General features: G+C 40.8%; 1 protein-coding gene across 3 annotated transcripts in view; it reads right to left on the minus strand.

Moving 5' to 3' along the window:
* Positions 1–16,280, minus strand: part of CTNNA1 (catenin alpha 1) — a 182,597-nt gene that overhangs the window by 163,629 nt on the left and 2,688 nt on the right. Inside the window, exon 1 of one of the 3 annotated variants that reach the window (XM_013052451.2) lies at positions 13,392–13,416. The exons of 1 other annotated variant lie outside the window; for it this stretch is intronic. The gene's annotated coding sequence lies outside the window, so the exon portion shown is untranslated. Of the gene's footprint in view, positions 1–5,327; positions 5,430–13,391; positions 13,417–16,280 lie in introns of those variants that run through there. One more of the 3 variants, XM_013052452.2, reaches the window with a different exon arrangement.

Consider the following 16,280-nt stretch of genomic DNA (forward strand, 5'->3'; position numbering starts at 1 on the left):
GAGCAGGAGGCTGGCTGAGGACAAAGCAAAAGCTAGCGCCTTGCACCCACTCTTCACCCTTTCCCCTCCGTAAGTGTAGCATCCCTCAGGCAGCCCTGACTGCCAAGAACAATAAGCAAATAGTTAACTTGCAGAGCTCACAATCCTGCTAGACAGGAGTCTCCCTTGGCTTACAAATGTCCTAAATCTCACTAACAAAGACGATTGATAGCAGGATTGTGACACCCCACCAAAAAGTCTCCCAACTATCTTAATGTTAATGGATGGTCTAAAGACAACACTGATCCAGCAGCAAGGGCAAGGCCTCTGGCAGGCCTGGAACATCCTGGCACCTTGTAGGCCCTCTTTAGCATATGAAAACTCCACTGAAACCTCCCTTCCCCTCACCTTCCCCCAACAGCAGGGTATATAACAGGCCTACCCTCAAAACCCGGGGCAGCCACATCTCTGTCTGCCCACGGGTCCTGTCCCCGTGCTCTAATAAACCACCTTTTTGCACCAAAGACGTCTTAAGAATTCTTTCTTTAGCCGTCGGCTCCGAACCTCACCCCACCGAACCCCACCTAGGTTCAAGAACTTCATCACCACTACGTAGGGCAAACAAAAACGTCTAAGTACTGTTTGCACTGCTGGCCAAGACTTTGCAACCAATGAACAAGTTCTCCCCTAAAGTCTCTTCAGTTCTATGTTCCAGAACTCTACATCCTGTTAAGTAATATCTCTGAGGAGGTCTCCAATCTCCCCATAAAAATTCACCAGGCTCCACCTGCTGCTAAAAGTGTTAAGGCAAAGGACTCAATCACTCATTCACATTGAAAAACTTAAAATATACTGACACTTGAAAATTGAGAAGCCATTCAGTGTGTTTTCAAGTCTAACAATAACCATGATGGAAGCAGACTGCCTTGTGCAGCACCTTTAATCAAAGGCCCTGCCAAGAGCGATGCCAAACATTATGAAACTATACTACCGAACCAATTTATGCTTTTGCTGACCCCAACCCGAAAATGATTTCAGGAAGCAGAAGGGTTTTTTGTTTTGTTTTGTTTTTAAGATTTTATATATTTGACAGAGAGAGAGAGAGAGATCACAAGTAGGCAGAGAGACAGGCAGAAAGAGAGAGGGAAGCAGGCTCCCCGCCGAGCAGAGAGCCCGATGCGGGACTTGATCCCAGAACCCTGAGATCATGACCCAAGCCAAAGGCAGAGGCTCAACCCACTGAGCCACCCAGGCGCCCCCAGGAAGCAGAAATTCTAAGAACATTTAAAGTCTAAGACTAATTATAAATCCCTATCAGATCATTACAGCAATTAATTAAGTACTGTGGGGGCCAGTTGCAAGTCTTCCCAAGTTTATGCTTTGGCATAAACATTATTCTGAGTTAAAAGCAATCAAAACCCAGCAGATTCAGGAAAAGTTCTTTACCTCCCCCTCCACTGCCTATTCATATTAGGGAGAGAGCTGTTAACAGATTCCTCTTTATCAAAGAAATTTATCTACTTTGTAAGACAACCTTTGGGCACCTGGGTGGCTCAGTCGGTTCAATGACTGCCTTCGGCTCAAGTCATGATCCCAGGGTCCTGGGATCGAGTCCCACATCGGGTTCCCCCTGCTCTGTGGGGAGCCTGCTTCTCCCTCTCCTTCTGCCTGCTACTCCCCATCTTGTGCTCTCTCTGTCAAATAAATGAATAAAATCTTTAAAAAAAATAAATAAATAACACAACCTTTGTTTCCCAAATATTTCCTTTTACCTTCCTGCTATTGGTCTTTCTCCCCTTTGTATCCTCAGATTCCCCCCTCCCCAGTACTCAACTCTTATTGGCATTATGTTGCCTATCTTTAGAATCTCCATGTCTGTATAGATTCCCCTTAAATACAATATTAAATTTGATTTTTCTCCCATTAATTTGTCTCATGTCAATTTGATTCTTAGTCCAGCTAGAAGAACCTTGAAGGGTAAAGGAAATTCTTCTACCCCAAAAGGACAAAAGGAAACAGGTAGACTTACAAGGGAGAAATGTGGCAGATGCTAACTCATCAAGTGTTTAAACTTGGCATCACCACCAGGAGAACAATGTGACAACTGCTGCAATGCCCTCAGAAAGGAACATCATTACGTACATAGTATGGCCAAAAATGGAAACAATCAGACCAATCCAAACTATAGAGCATCTACAAAATCGGCCTAACTCTTCCCAAGTGTCAGTGACATGGAGGGAGAAGGAGGAGACAGAAATAAAAACTCTGAAGAGATATGACAACTAAACACAGTATGTGATCTTTTATTGGTTCCTGCATTTACTTTTTTTAAGACTTTACTTATCTGGGGCGCCCGGGTGGCTCAGTTGGTTAAGCAGCTGCCTTCGGCTCGGGTCATGATTCCAGGGTCCTGGGATCGAGCCCCACATCGGGCACCATGCTCAGCAGATAGCCTGCTTCTCTCTCTCCCCCACTCCCTGCCGCTCTGCTTACTTGTGCTCTCTCTCTAGCTCTCTGTCAAATAAACAAATAAAATATTTTTTAAAAAATAAATAAATAAAAATAAAAAAGATTTTACTTATCTGAGGTGGCAGGGGGTGGGGGGAGAGAGAACTTACGCACAAGCAGGGAGAGGGGCAGAGGGAGAGAAAGAAGCCGACTCCCCACTGGGCAGGGAGCCCAACATGGGGCTCTAACCCAGGACCCTGGGATCATGACCTGAGCCAAAGGCAGACGTTTAACTGACTGAGCCACCCAAACACCCCTGATTCCTGAATTTAAAAACAAAAAACAAACAAACAAAAAACCTATTAAAAAAAAAAAATCACTAGGACAATTGATGAAATTTAATATAAATATGCACCACGCCATAAGATCAGTATTTCTGGGAACCCTGTTAAAAGGCAAATTCTGACTCAGGTCTCATGTAGCAAAGATGGGAGTTCGAAGCCAACAGCCAAGAAATGAATTCTTGGGGAGCCTGGGTGGCTCAGTCAGTTAATCCTCTGCCTTTGGCTCAGCAAGGAGCCTGCTTCCTCCCCTCTCTCTCTCTGCCTGCCTCTGACTACTTGTGATCTCTGCCTGGCAGATAAATAAATAAAATCTTAAAAAAAAAAAAAAAAGAATAAGAAAGAAAAGAATTATTGAGACCTCTTCAATGCAAAAAGGTGGTTTTATTAAAGCATGGAGACGGGACACATGGACAAAAAGAGCTGCACAGGAACTGTGAGGATTGGCTGACTATATACTTTCAAATTGAGGCGGGGTTAGGGATACCGTAAGTCTCTAAGGAACTTAGATAGCAAGGTTTACAGGACTTTGAGGGGGCTATTGCTAGGAAAAGGTCATTTATTACTGTCTAATGAAACCTTAGCCATGAGACCCTTCAGACGGGTATCAGTGGGTCATATGCTTGGGGTATGAATGCCAACATATATCTTGGGAGAGTCGAGATAAAGGAAGTTTCCAAAGTAATTTTTATATGTTAAAGTAGACTGACAGGAACCTGGGCTTCAGGGTAAGACTGCCTTTTGCCCTTAGCAAAGTGTTAACACTGAGGCTACCGGGATCCTAGAAGAACGTCACTCTGCCTGTTTCAAGGACTTATTAATGTACTGTAAGTAGTAAGGAAATTTAATTTTTCTTTTGCTTTTATTTCCCACATCAGGTCTAGGGTAGGACGCTAGAGTTGGCATTTCTCCCAAGTTTCTGGGGAGAAGTGACACAGTGACACTCTTTATGTTATTTTATTAAAGTAAAATGTCTTGTGTGATATTGAAGTTAGGTAAAGGCAATGTCCTTATTCTTAGGACTTACATGCTGAAGTACCCTGGTATCTGCAGTTTACTTTTAAATGCCTCAAGAAAAGTTTATGGAGTAACAAAGCAAATACAAAAAATGTTAACAACTGGAGAATCCAAGTGAACTGACTAGTCAAGTGCTTACTCCAATACTCTTTCAACTTTTCTGTACATCTGAAGATCTTCAAAGAAAAAAAAGCTGGTGGGGGGTGGGGGGGGACTTAATCAAGACAAGAAAATAGTTACAACACAACAGAAAACGGTTACGGAAATATTAGCTCCCAAGAGCAGCACCCAGGAGGGAGTCCCCAAAAGGGGAGAAAGTCCTCACTGAGGATCTGTTGTACAAGAGGGGGTAAGGCAGCTGTTTCAGGTTACAGGAGGAGACAACAGCACCAAAGATCTTCGAAGCCTTCCAAAAACAAGCATGAGTGAAAAACACAGAAGATAAATATTTAAATGGCAAGAAGTAAAATACCAAATAAAATAAATAGCAAAAAGTAACATTTAAAGATGGGCAAAGAAATTAGGAGGTATTACAAGGTTGGTCTTTTATCTTTCCTAACTTAAAAATACTTTGGGCCCATTCTTACTGTTTATAACACTGCCTGAGGACTCCTAAAATCCCACCCACCCATTCACCTACCTAAAAAAAAAACAAAACAAAACAAAAACCAAGAAGCAAACCTCACTTCCTCTTAGCTACCATAGTAAAGGCCACCAGCATTTCCCCAATCCAAAGGCCTTCTCCCCACAGAGCAACTGAAGAGCTAAGTCCCTCAAACTCCACAGGCCACAAGGCAAGTATTTTCCTCCCAATCTACTCCCTCTTTGGCATTCCCCATTTCTGCTGACCAAAGTTCCACCCAACCAGCTCCCCCAGACTGAGATTCTCGGCCTTTCTTTCATCTTCTTTCCTCTCCCTTCTCTACTTCAGTAAATACCTCACTCTACTAACCCTTCTCATCTCAGGGCTCTGGCCTGGGTCTGGTTTAAAATATCTAGAAGTCTTGGGGGCGCCTGGGTGGCTCAGTGGGTTAAAACCTCTGCCTTCGGCTCAGGTCATGATTCCAGAGTCCTGGGATCAAGCCCCGCATGGGGCTCTCTGCTGGAGCCTGCTTCCTCCTCTCTCTCTCTATCTGCCTCTCTGCCTACTTGTGATCTATGTCAAATAAATAATAATCTTTTAAATAAATAATATATCTAGAAGTCTTTAAAAAATATACATATATATCTTCTCATTTCCAATCATCATCCAGACTGCCTCACTTACCATAAAGTCTACTCTCGCCTGAAAAAAAAAAAAAAAAAAAAAAGAGGACTACTTCCCCACCACAAACAGGATGAAGCCCAAACTCCTATAAACAAACTTGAACGGCACTAGCCTGAGACTCATCACCTCCATCCACTCTGTGAAACTTCTCCAATGCACATGCATGTGTCCAGACCTATTTATAAACCCTCTCTAGGCCAGAGCACCTTTCCTGACTTTTCCATCTTCCTTCAAGACACACATATTTCCTCTAATCCCACAGAAAGAGCTGTTACCTCTTTTCTGAGTCCCTCGAGCACTTCACACGCATCTCCATTATAGCGCTAGGTCAGTGCATCTGTTTCCCAGGAAACTGGGAGCTTCCCTTTGAGCACAGTGACCATGGCTTTCTTGAGTATGGTAATTTTACACCTAACAACATTCTATAAATGTTCAACAACTGGCTTGACAGTTTCCGGTTTCATCTAGCAACAGACACTTGTGGAAGAAATAAATGTTTTTCTCGGGGTGCTTGGGCAGCTCAGTCGGTTAAGCATCCGACTCTTGATTTTAACTTTTTTTTTTTTTTTTTTTTAAGATTTTATTTACTGAGAGAGAGAGAGAGAGATCACCAGTAGGCAGAGAGGCAATCAGAGAGAAAGAGGGAAGCAGGTTCCCTGCTGAGCAGATAGCCTGATGCAGGGAGTTCGATCCCAGGACCCTGAGATCATGACCTGAGCTGAAGGCAGAGGCTTAACCCACTGAGCCACCTAAGTGCCCCACTGATTTTAAGTCTTAATTTGGTCTCGGGGTCCTGGGATCAAGCCCCATGTAGGGCTCCACACTCGGGGACAGGGGGGGGGGCATCTGCTTGAGATTCTCTGTCCACCCGTCCTCCCCTACCCCTGCTCGCTGGCACAAATTCTCTATAAAATTAATAAATTTTTTTTAAATGTGTTATAAATTAGCAAAACTATAGATTCCTAATTCTTACCTACCAGTGATTACTTAGACTAATAATCCCATTAGTTTGTAAACTCTTGAGGTTAGCAATGGTGACTTGTAAATTCTTAACATCTCCTAACGCCTGCTTTGAAAGGCAGACTTTGAATAAATGTATACTGCATTTAACTGAACGCTTCCCACTGTTACTAAGATACAGCTAACTAAAGGTTGCCTTTGACCTGCCTCAAAAAAGACAAACTAGAAAACATTCCATCTTTCACTGATCTTAATGACTAGAAAGAAGTTTAAATTTCTCTCAGATATTGCCATCTTCCATTCCCTTGGTTTTTTTCCCCCTCCTCCCAAGGGATCAAGCTCACATTTCATTTAGCAGCTTCTCTGCAAAATGACAGGTTTCTAAAGATATACTTCAAAGTCAGACTACAGCTTTTCTGAGAACATGATGACCCCAGGTCCAAGGAAGCAAGAAAATGATAACAGATGAATTCTAAGAAACCTTTGCCAATTCAGAGATCAAACCCCAGAAGAGCACACCCCATGAACACTGACAAATAACTTACCCTTTCAGTTTCTGCCTTATTCACAACACTATCATTTTTCACAAACCACGATTAAGAGTCTAGATTAACATTGAAATATTTAACATAATGAAATACTCAACACACTATGGGAGAATAGTAATAATACATGTTTGCTTGGAAAGAAAAGCATCTTTCAGAACTGCACAGGGTAAATGGACTATTAGCAAAGGCTCTTGTCCTTCATGTCACTTGAAATGGGCCACATTTCCTGAGTTATGATAGCACTTTCAATTTCAAGAACAGTCTGCAGTCCTACCTGGTTAATAAACCAGTACAGGATTATGTAACCTGATAATTAACAGGCTTCTAACTCCCATTTTCAATTCATAATGCCAAATATTAAGCAAAAAACCATAGCAATAACACACTTTCAAAATGCAACTGATGGTTCACTTATTTATGACAACATTTACTAATCAAATCTCAGAATAAGAAAACAAGGGAAATCTACAGCTCACTACAATAAAATGGCAGTAGCCAAACTAAGCAATCCAGGAAAGAACTAGCCTTTAAGTTAGCAATTAAGGAGTATGACCAGTTACTTAACACCAAAATTATATTGGACTACATTATTCATTAAAAACTTCTAAAGCAAATGAGAGTTTGTTTCTTCTATAAAGCCCCTGAAATCTTCAAAAAAAAAAAAAAAAAAGCAGGGGGGGGGCGCCTGGGTGGCTCAGTGGGTTAAGCCTCTGCCTTCAGCTCAGATCGCGCCTGGGATCAAGCCCCGCATTGGGCTTTCTGCTTGGCGGGGAGCCTGCTTCCTCCTCTCTCTCTCTGCCTGACTCTCTGCCTACTTGAGATCTCTGTCAAATAAATAAATAAAATCTTAAAAAAAAAAAAAAGGTTACAGCATAAAATCATAACAACTTCCACAATGTAATTCCTGCTCTACCTATACTACAACTGTAACAGGGGACAGATGACAAGGAATTTTAAAAACTACATCACATTCCAAATGATCAATCTTTATTACAAACACTTAAAGTAACACTCAAGGGGCGCCTGGGTGGCTCAGTCATTAAGTGTCTGCCTTCAGCTCAGGTCACGATCCCAGGGTCCTGGGATCCAGCCCCGCATTGGGCTCCCTGCTTGGCAGGAAGCCTGCTTCTCCCTCTCCCACTCCCCCTGCTTGTGTTCCCTCTCTAGTTGTCACTCTCTCTGTCAAATAAATAAAATAAAATCTTTAAATAAATAAATAAGCAAATAAATATAACACTCCAACCTGCCTTTCAAATCATATTTACATTATGTGCATTACTATAACCCTGAGCCACTGAAAAAGCAAAAATTAAATCACAATCAAAAAGTGGGTTTGTGGGCGCCTGGGTGGCTCAGAGGGTTAAGCCTCTGCCTTCGGCTCAGGTCGTGATCTCAGGGTCCTGGGATCGAGTCCCACATCGGGCTCTCTGCTCAGCAGGGAGCCTGCTTCCTCCTCTCTCTCTCTCTGTCTGCCTCTCTGCCTACTTGTGATCTCTGTCTGTCAAATAAATAAATAAAATCTTTAAAAAAAAAAAAGTGGGGTTGATAGATGACAGTCCATCAACAAGTAAATAGAAATGCATGTTAATTTCAAGCTCCATTAGAAATGGGGTTGGGGGCATGCTTGCACATGGAGAAAAAGTTTGGCATTATAGAAAAAAAACTAAAGATGAAAATAATGAACATTTTAGAGGCTCTAAGAGAGAAAGGGCAATGTTGAAGTTTTATTCTGAAGCATGGTATTTCTGCACACTTTGAACTTTCAATAATGCATAAATTTAGTATAGTGTTCTTGCAAGGGAACAAACATCATGAGGCAGGGCAAGTCAAGGCAAATTGTTCACCTTCAAGCCAGGCCCACGTTGTGGGGGGCTAAGCTAAAGAACACACTACAGGAACAACACCCTCAAGGTCTGGAAGCTAGCACACTGGCATCTGACCGAATTTTAGGAATTGCTGCTCGGAGAGGCTCTCCCAGATGCCTAATGTGTTTAACTTATGTTTTTGTTGTTGTTGTTGTTTTTTATTGTTCTTTTTTATTCATTTGACAGAGAGTACGCACAGGAGTGAGAGAAAGAAAGAGAATTCGTGCACTCGCAAGCAAAGGCAGGGGGAAGGGACAGAGGAAGAGGGAGAAGCAGGCTCCACCCTGAGCAGGGGTTGGATCCCAGAACCCTGGGACCACACCCAGTGCCACGACAAAGGAGACGCCCAACTGACTGAGCCACTAGTCGCAACTTTAACTTTTTTTCTTAAAAGAAGGAAAAAAAAGAAAGAAAACAGAAGGAACTAGTAAGACTTAAATCCTCCAACATATACATTATAACCAAAGTTCTTTGAATACTTTTTAAAGGTGTGTCTTCACAATCACTCACAAGGAAAAAATGATTTGAGCTGAGAAAAGCAGAAACGATAATTGGCCTTGGATACAATTATTTTTTACCTATTTTATCACTTTCACATGCAGTAAAATGGACTCTGGTGTACTATTCCATACATAAGGTTTAACAAACTCAGACAGCAGAGTAATCATCTCCACAATCAAGATGTATAGAAGTTAAATGAATTTATTTTATTTTCTCAACAGCATATACATACAACAGAACCACAGAATATAAATGTACAAAATATTACTAGCTTCAAGAGCTAATTTAACATCAGTTTAATACAAAGCTACAATTATCAAAATAGTACTGGCATACTATTACGTATGTAGTACTGGCATAAAGACATACAGACCAACAGAACAGATAGATCATCCAGAAACAAATGCTCACATTTACAGTGAAATGATTTTCAGTAAGGGTATCATGACCATTCAATGAGGAAATGACAGTCTTTCCAACAAATGCTGCGGAGTAAACTGCATGTCCACGTGTAAAAGGATGAAGTTGGATCCTTACCTATTATCACACAGAAAAATGAACTCAAAATGGGCTAAAGACCTAAATTTAATAATTAAAACTATAAACCTCTTGGAAGAAAACACAGGGAGAACATTTTATGACACAGGATTTGGAAATTATTTCCTGCACAGGGCACCTGAAGGCACAAGTAAATTGAACTTCATCAAAGTAACTTTTGTGTATCAAAGGACTCTATCCACAGGGTCACAGGGTGAAAAGAAAACCCAGGGTATGGAAGAAAATATCTGCAAATCATATATGTGATAAGGATTAATACTCAAAAAATAGAGCACTCCTAAAACTCAAATACCAGAAAACAAACAACCCAATGATGTCCAAAAGATTTAAGCTGACATTTCTCCAGACATACAGGGATGTGCAATAAACATATGAAAAGATATTCAACATCACCAATCATCAAGGAAATGCATATCAAAACTACAATGAAATACCACTTCATGCTCAATGGCTACCATCAAAAAACCAAAATAACAAGTGCTGTCAAAGATGTGGAAAAATTAGAGCCCTTGTGTACTGCCAGCAGGAACCTAATATGGTAAGTATGACAGTTTCTCAAACAAAAAATTAAAAATTAATGTACCATATAAGCCACGTTGATAAAGTATAACTAGACTTTTTTTTTAAACATTTTATTTATTTATTTATATGAGAGAGGGACAGTCAGACAGCCCCCCCACAACTGGTGGGCAGTTGCAGAGGGGGAGCCTAACCTGGGGCTTGATCAGCGGGAAACCTGCTTTTCCCTCTCCCATTCCCCCTGCTTGTATTCCCTCTCTCCATGTCTGTCTCTCTCTGTCAAATAAATAAAATCTTAAAAAAAAAAAAAGGGAGGGGGAGCTACATAATGGAACAGTAAGGGATCATTAATATGCTATATTACTATTGTGCAATTAATCATATGTCATCAGTTCTTTTTTTTTTTTTTAAGATTTTATTTATTTATTTGACAGAGAGAAATCACAAGTAGTCGGAGAGGCAGGCAGAGAGAGAGAGAGGGAAGCAGGCTCCCCGCTGAGCAGAGAGCCCGATGCGGGACTCGATCCCAGGACCCTGAGATCATGACCCGAGCCGAAGGCAGCGGCTTAACCCACTGAGCCACCCAGGCGCCCCTGTCATCAGTTCTAACACATACATATTTCACATTTTTAAGTCTCTGAAATCTGGATGTCTCTTAAAATTGAGGTCATTGCCTAGTTCATCTGGCAGTTCTTTTTTCTGATACAAAAAATAAAAGGTTAATCTTAGCTTACTAATAGGGAAAATGTTCAAGTTATAATAAATAGTAAATTCCAAAAGAGCACATGAAGTAAAAACTAATTTTTATAAAGTTACTGACAATATACATGTCTAGAAAAAAGATTAGAGGATCTACCCCAAAATGTCAGCAATATTTATCTCTAGGTACTATGAGTTTTATTACCAAAAAAACCTTTAATGAAGTGGAGGTAAAGTTATGCCTCCATCCCCTGCCACAATCCTATATATAGCTTATGCATGCCTACTCTAACTAATCCAGTATTTATTGAAGAATATCTGCTATGGGTTTAGAAATAAGTCAGGTATCACAGGAGTCAAAGATTCAGAAGAAAGTAATCACCCTGAAGGAGCTCGGCATCTCGCAAAAGAATTTATGGTCTAGGGGTGGCTGGGTGGCTCAGTGGGTTAAAGCCTCTGCTTTTGGCTCAGGTCATGATCCCAGAGTCCTGGGATGGAGCCCCGCATCAGGCTCTCTGCTCCGCGAGGAGCCTGCTTCCTCCTCTCTCTGCCTGCCTCTCTGCTTACCTGTGATTTCTCTCTGTCAAATAAATAAATAAAATCTTTAAAAAAAAAAAAAAAAGAATTTACAGTCTAGAAGAGTCTAAAGGAAGGTAAGCCAGCAATTTAATGCTATTTAAATACTGAACTAGTTCACCAGTTTTACTTATAAGACAACCCACTTAATATGGATAACACATTTCCTGTTCAGGACTGAAAGAATAAATTAGCATTTTATCACATTAGATGTTAAATATCCTTTATAAATTCTCTTATTCATTACACAGATGATGAAGTTCGAACTCTAAACTCTCCAACTAGGATTCTTAAGATTAAAAACTAAAAACACATTATCATCCTAATTCATGAGACAGACATAATCAATGACAAATCAGCAACAGCAAGAAATACTCTAAACATAACTCTTTATTGTTAAAACGTTTTAAAAATTAAAATTAAAAAAAAAATGTTTTCCCTACTTTTTCCTTGTTCACCACGCCTTCACTGTGCTGGAGGGTAAAGGGCCTAGAATACTAATTTAGTTCCTGCCCTCAGGGTATCCAGTTTAGCTGAGGGGATTAAAAAAAAAAAAAAAAAACCCAGAGGAGAAAAGCTCCCTGGCACTGGATTTGGCAATGACTTCTTATATAGGACACCAAAAATCACAGACAACCAAAGAAAAAAACAGGTAAACAGACCTTGATCAAAATTTCACTTTTGTGCACCAACAGGGTGAAAAGGGAACCCAAAACCTGAGAGAAAAATATTTGCAAATCACACACTAAAAAGGGATTACTACTCAAACTATATATCCACTACTGGATATTTACCCAAAGAATATGAAAACACTAATTCAAAAAGATACATCCATTTTTATGTTCACTGCAGTATTATTTACAATAGTCAAATTATGTAAGCAGCCCTGGTGTCAACTGATTGATGAATGTATAAAGAAGATGGGGGGGGGGGTGTATATACACACATATATACAATGGAATATTACTCAGGGTTCCCCGAGTGGCTCAGTTGGTTAGCCGTCTGCCTTTGGCTCGGGTCATGGTCCCAGGGTCCTGGGATCCAGCCCCCCATCCTCCCTCTCCCTCTGCCTGCTGCTCCCCCTGCTTGTGTTCTCTCTCTCTGTCAAAGGAATAAAATCTTTAAAAAAAAAAAAAAAGAAAAGAAAAATGTGGAGTATTACTCAGCCATCACAAAGAATGGAATTGTAATCATTTTCAACATGGATAGATCTAGAAAATATAATGCTAAGCAAAATAAGTCAGAGAAAGACAAATAATAAAATATGATTTCATTCATATGTGCAATTTAAGAAACAAAACAAAGAAAAAAAGAGAGAGAACCGAAAAACAGACTTTTAAGTATAGAAAACAAGCTGATAAGTTAGAGGGGAGGTGGGTGGGAGGATGAATGAAATCAGTAAATGGGATCATGCATACACTTATTATAATGAGCATTAAGTAATATATAAAACTATTGAATCACTTCACTATATAGCTGAAACTGTAACACTTTATATTAACTATACTGGAAATTTTTAAAAATCCAGAAGAGATGCTCTGGTGGCTCAGATGGTTAAACATCTGCCGTGGGCTCAAGGAGTGACCTCTGGGTCCTGGATGGAGCCTCCCAGCTCAGTGGGATTCTGCTTCTCTCTCGGCCTATGCCTCTCCCCCTGCTCATTCTCCCTCTCACTCTGTATCTCTCTGTTCCAAATAAATAAATGAAATCTTACAATAATAAAAGGGAGAAAAATAAAATAAATTTAAGAATCCAGAACACACAAAGAACATCTAAAACTGAACAACAAAAAATGAACAACTCAAATAAAATTGCCACAGGACTTGAACAGAAACTTATTCAAAGAAAATATACAAATGGCCAATAATCACAAGAAAAGGTGCTCAACATCACTAATCAGAGAAGGGCAAAGCAAAACCACAAAGAAGTATCACCTTACTTCCACTAGGATGGCTAGTTTAAAAAAAAAAAAAAAAAAGAAAGAAAGAAAATAACTGTTGGTGAGGATATGGAGAAACTGGAACCCTCATACACTGCTAGTAAACATACAAAATGGTAAAGCTACTGTAGAAGACAGTACAGCAGTTCCTAAACACTATAAACACAGAATTACCTTATGACCAACAAATTCCACTTCTGGGGGGCGCCTGGGTGGCTCAGTGGGTTAAAGCCTCTGCTTTCGGCTCAGGTCATGATCCTAGGGTCCTGGGATCGAGCCCCGCATCGGGCTCTCTGCTCGGTGGGGAGCCTGCTTCCTCCTCTCTCTCTGCCTGCCTCTCTGCCTACTTGTGATCTTTCTCTGTCGAATAAATAAAATCTTTAAAAAAAAAAAAAAAATTCCACTTCTGGGTACATATCTAAAAGAAGTTAAAGCAGGGACACAAATACATACTTGTACACCCATTTCATATCAGCATTATTTTTTTTTTAAAGATTTTATTTATTTATTTGACAGAGAGAAATCACAAGTAGATGGAGAGGCAGGCAGAGAGAGAGAGGGAAGCAGGCTCTCTGCTGAGCAGAGAGCCCGATGCGGGACTCGATCCCAGGACTCTGAGATCATGACCTGAGCCGAAGGCAGCGGCTTAACCCACTGAGCCACCCAGGCGCCCCTCATATCAGCATTATTATCAGCCAAAAAGTGGAACCAACCGAAGTGTCCACCAACAGATGAACAGATACTAGTGTATCTTTCCAAGAAAGGAAGGAAACTCTGACACATGCTACAACTCAGATGAACCCTGAGGTATTATACGAAGGAAAATAAACCATTCACAAAAGAACAAAATACTGTATAATTCAACCTACATGAGGTGCCTACAGTAGTCAACTTCAAAGAGGAAGTATAATGGTCAGGAGGCTGAAGGGAGGCAAAATGGGGCGTTAATGTTTAATATATATGGAGTTTCCGTTTTTGAAAATGAAAAAAGTTTTGGATATGGATGGTGGCGATGAGCAAACAAAAATATGAATGTACTCAATGTCATTTAAGTGTATATGAAAATGTTAAAATGGTAAATTTTGTTACATATATTTTACCACCAAAACACACACACAAACAGGATCAGGAGTGACAATGTCATAGTCAGAGGCAAATTTTAGAATTCCCAGTAAATTAAAGATCACTTTCAGCAATGGTGACAAATGTCGCAACAGGAAAAAAAAAAAAAACACGTTAACCAGCTTTCATCAATGGATAGCATTCATGTCAAGAGAAGGATGAGGCACTCCAGTACGAATGCCTGGCAGGTGCAGAGGACATGTAGCAACATTTACAGTAGAAAATGAAGCTGAGGTATGCCTGGGTGGCTGAGTCAGTTGAGCGACTCTTGGTTTCAGCTCAGGTCATGATCTCAGGTTGTGAGACCTGCCCAGCATCGGGCTCTGCACTAAGTGGGGAGTCTGCTTGAGGATTCTCTCCCTCACCCTCTGCTCCTCCCATGCCCCCTCTTCACGTTCTCTCTCTATATATAAGTAAATCTTGGGGTGGGGGGGGATGAAAGAAAGAAAATGAAGTTGAACAAATGAATTCAGAGCCAGAATTTTGGACTTAAATGCAAACCTAAGAGTCTGATCAGTTCAGCAAGGAGAGAACAGTAAGTTTCTCAAATGAACAGGAGTACTACTCGGGTGTAAAAGACTGAAAGGTGGAGGGGAAGATAGGAAAACATTCCACTAACTGTGGCAAACACTAACAGAGCAAATGAGCAACCATAATGTTCCCAAATCTCAGATTAAAAACTGAAGGGAGCAGAGGGACAGGTGGTGACCTGGGATTCCTGGAGTACTGACTGATAATTTACTGTTTCTTGGTCTAGAGAGTGGATGTGGGTGGTCTTCACTCAAATACAGCATTAGGCAGGTATTCTCATGATTTGAGCACACTTCTACAGGTATATTATACTTTAATTTTTTCAAAGTTCTGTGAAAAATAAAAGCCCAGGCCCCATTTCCAAGAACCCCCAGCCGGGAAAAAGACAGACATAAAAATATTTACCAAACAGTACAAAAGATACAACCAAAGAGTATGTACAAGCTACCCAAGAAGCACTGAGTTCTAAGAGAAAACCCAGAGTCAGTGACATCTAAGGTAGGTTTTAAAGAGTAAATGAGTTTGGGGCGCCTGGGTGGCTGAGTGGGTTAAAGCCTCTGCCTTCGGTTCGGTTCATGATCCCAGGGTCCTGGGATCGATCCCGCATCAGGCTCTCTGCTCGGCATGGAGCCTGCTTCCTCCTCTCTCTCGGCCTGCCTCTCTGCCTACTTGTAATCGCTGCCTGTCAAATAAATAAATAAAATCTTAAAAAAAAAAAAAAAAAGAGTAAATGAGTTTGTCAGAGGAATAAAAAAAGAGAGAGAACAGCTCCAGGAAAAGGAAAAAATATGAAAAAGGCACCAAAGAAAACAAAAACAACAATTTATCCAGAGAACTACAAGTAGTTTCAATTGTTCAAAGATGGGAAGATCATCTAAACTGCAGTGAAAACAGAGAAAACAGAAAAAAGGAATTAATGTAACATGAACATTGGATGGAGAGGCTTTCACCTCTGATTAGATATGGGTAGAAAAGAAAGAAGAATGGAATGGAGATGGTTTTCAATTTGAGGCTCTCCATAATCTGACTATTGCCTCACCCTTCACAGTTCCACCCACAAGTTAGACCTAAGAGGGGAAAGACTGTTTTTCCTCCTTCATTCGACAGTAACTAATTTGCCCTCCAGGCCAGGTACCAAGTCAAAGACTAAGGCTATCAGGGGCCTCACAGGTCCACTCTGTAGCAGAAAAGGCAAACAGGGATAACAGTAATATAAGGTACAGTATAATGAAGTGGGAACACACCTCCTGGTGCGAAGAGGTTTGCTACCATAAAGGAAAGGTCTAACTTGAGTCCTGAGATGTGACTAAGAATTCATCATGAGGGGCACCCGGGTGGCTGAGTGGGTTAAAAACCTCTGCCTTCGGCTCCGGTCATGATCCCAGGGTCCTGGGATGGAGGGGCTCATCC

Source organism: Mustela putorius, unplaced genomic scaffold (assembly GCF_011764305.1).
Source record: "Mustela putorius furo isolate JIRA1106 unplaced genomic scaffold, ASM1176430v1.1 tig00000145_pilon_pilon_pilon, whole genome shotgun sequence".
NCBI lineage: Eukaryota > Metazoa > Chordata > Mammalia > Carnivora > Mustelidae > Mustela > Mustela putorius.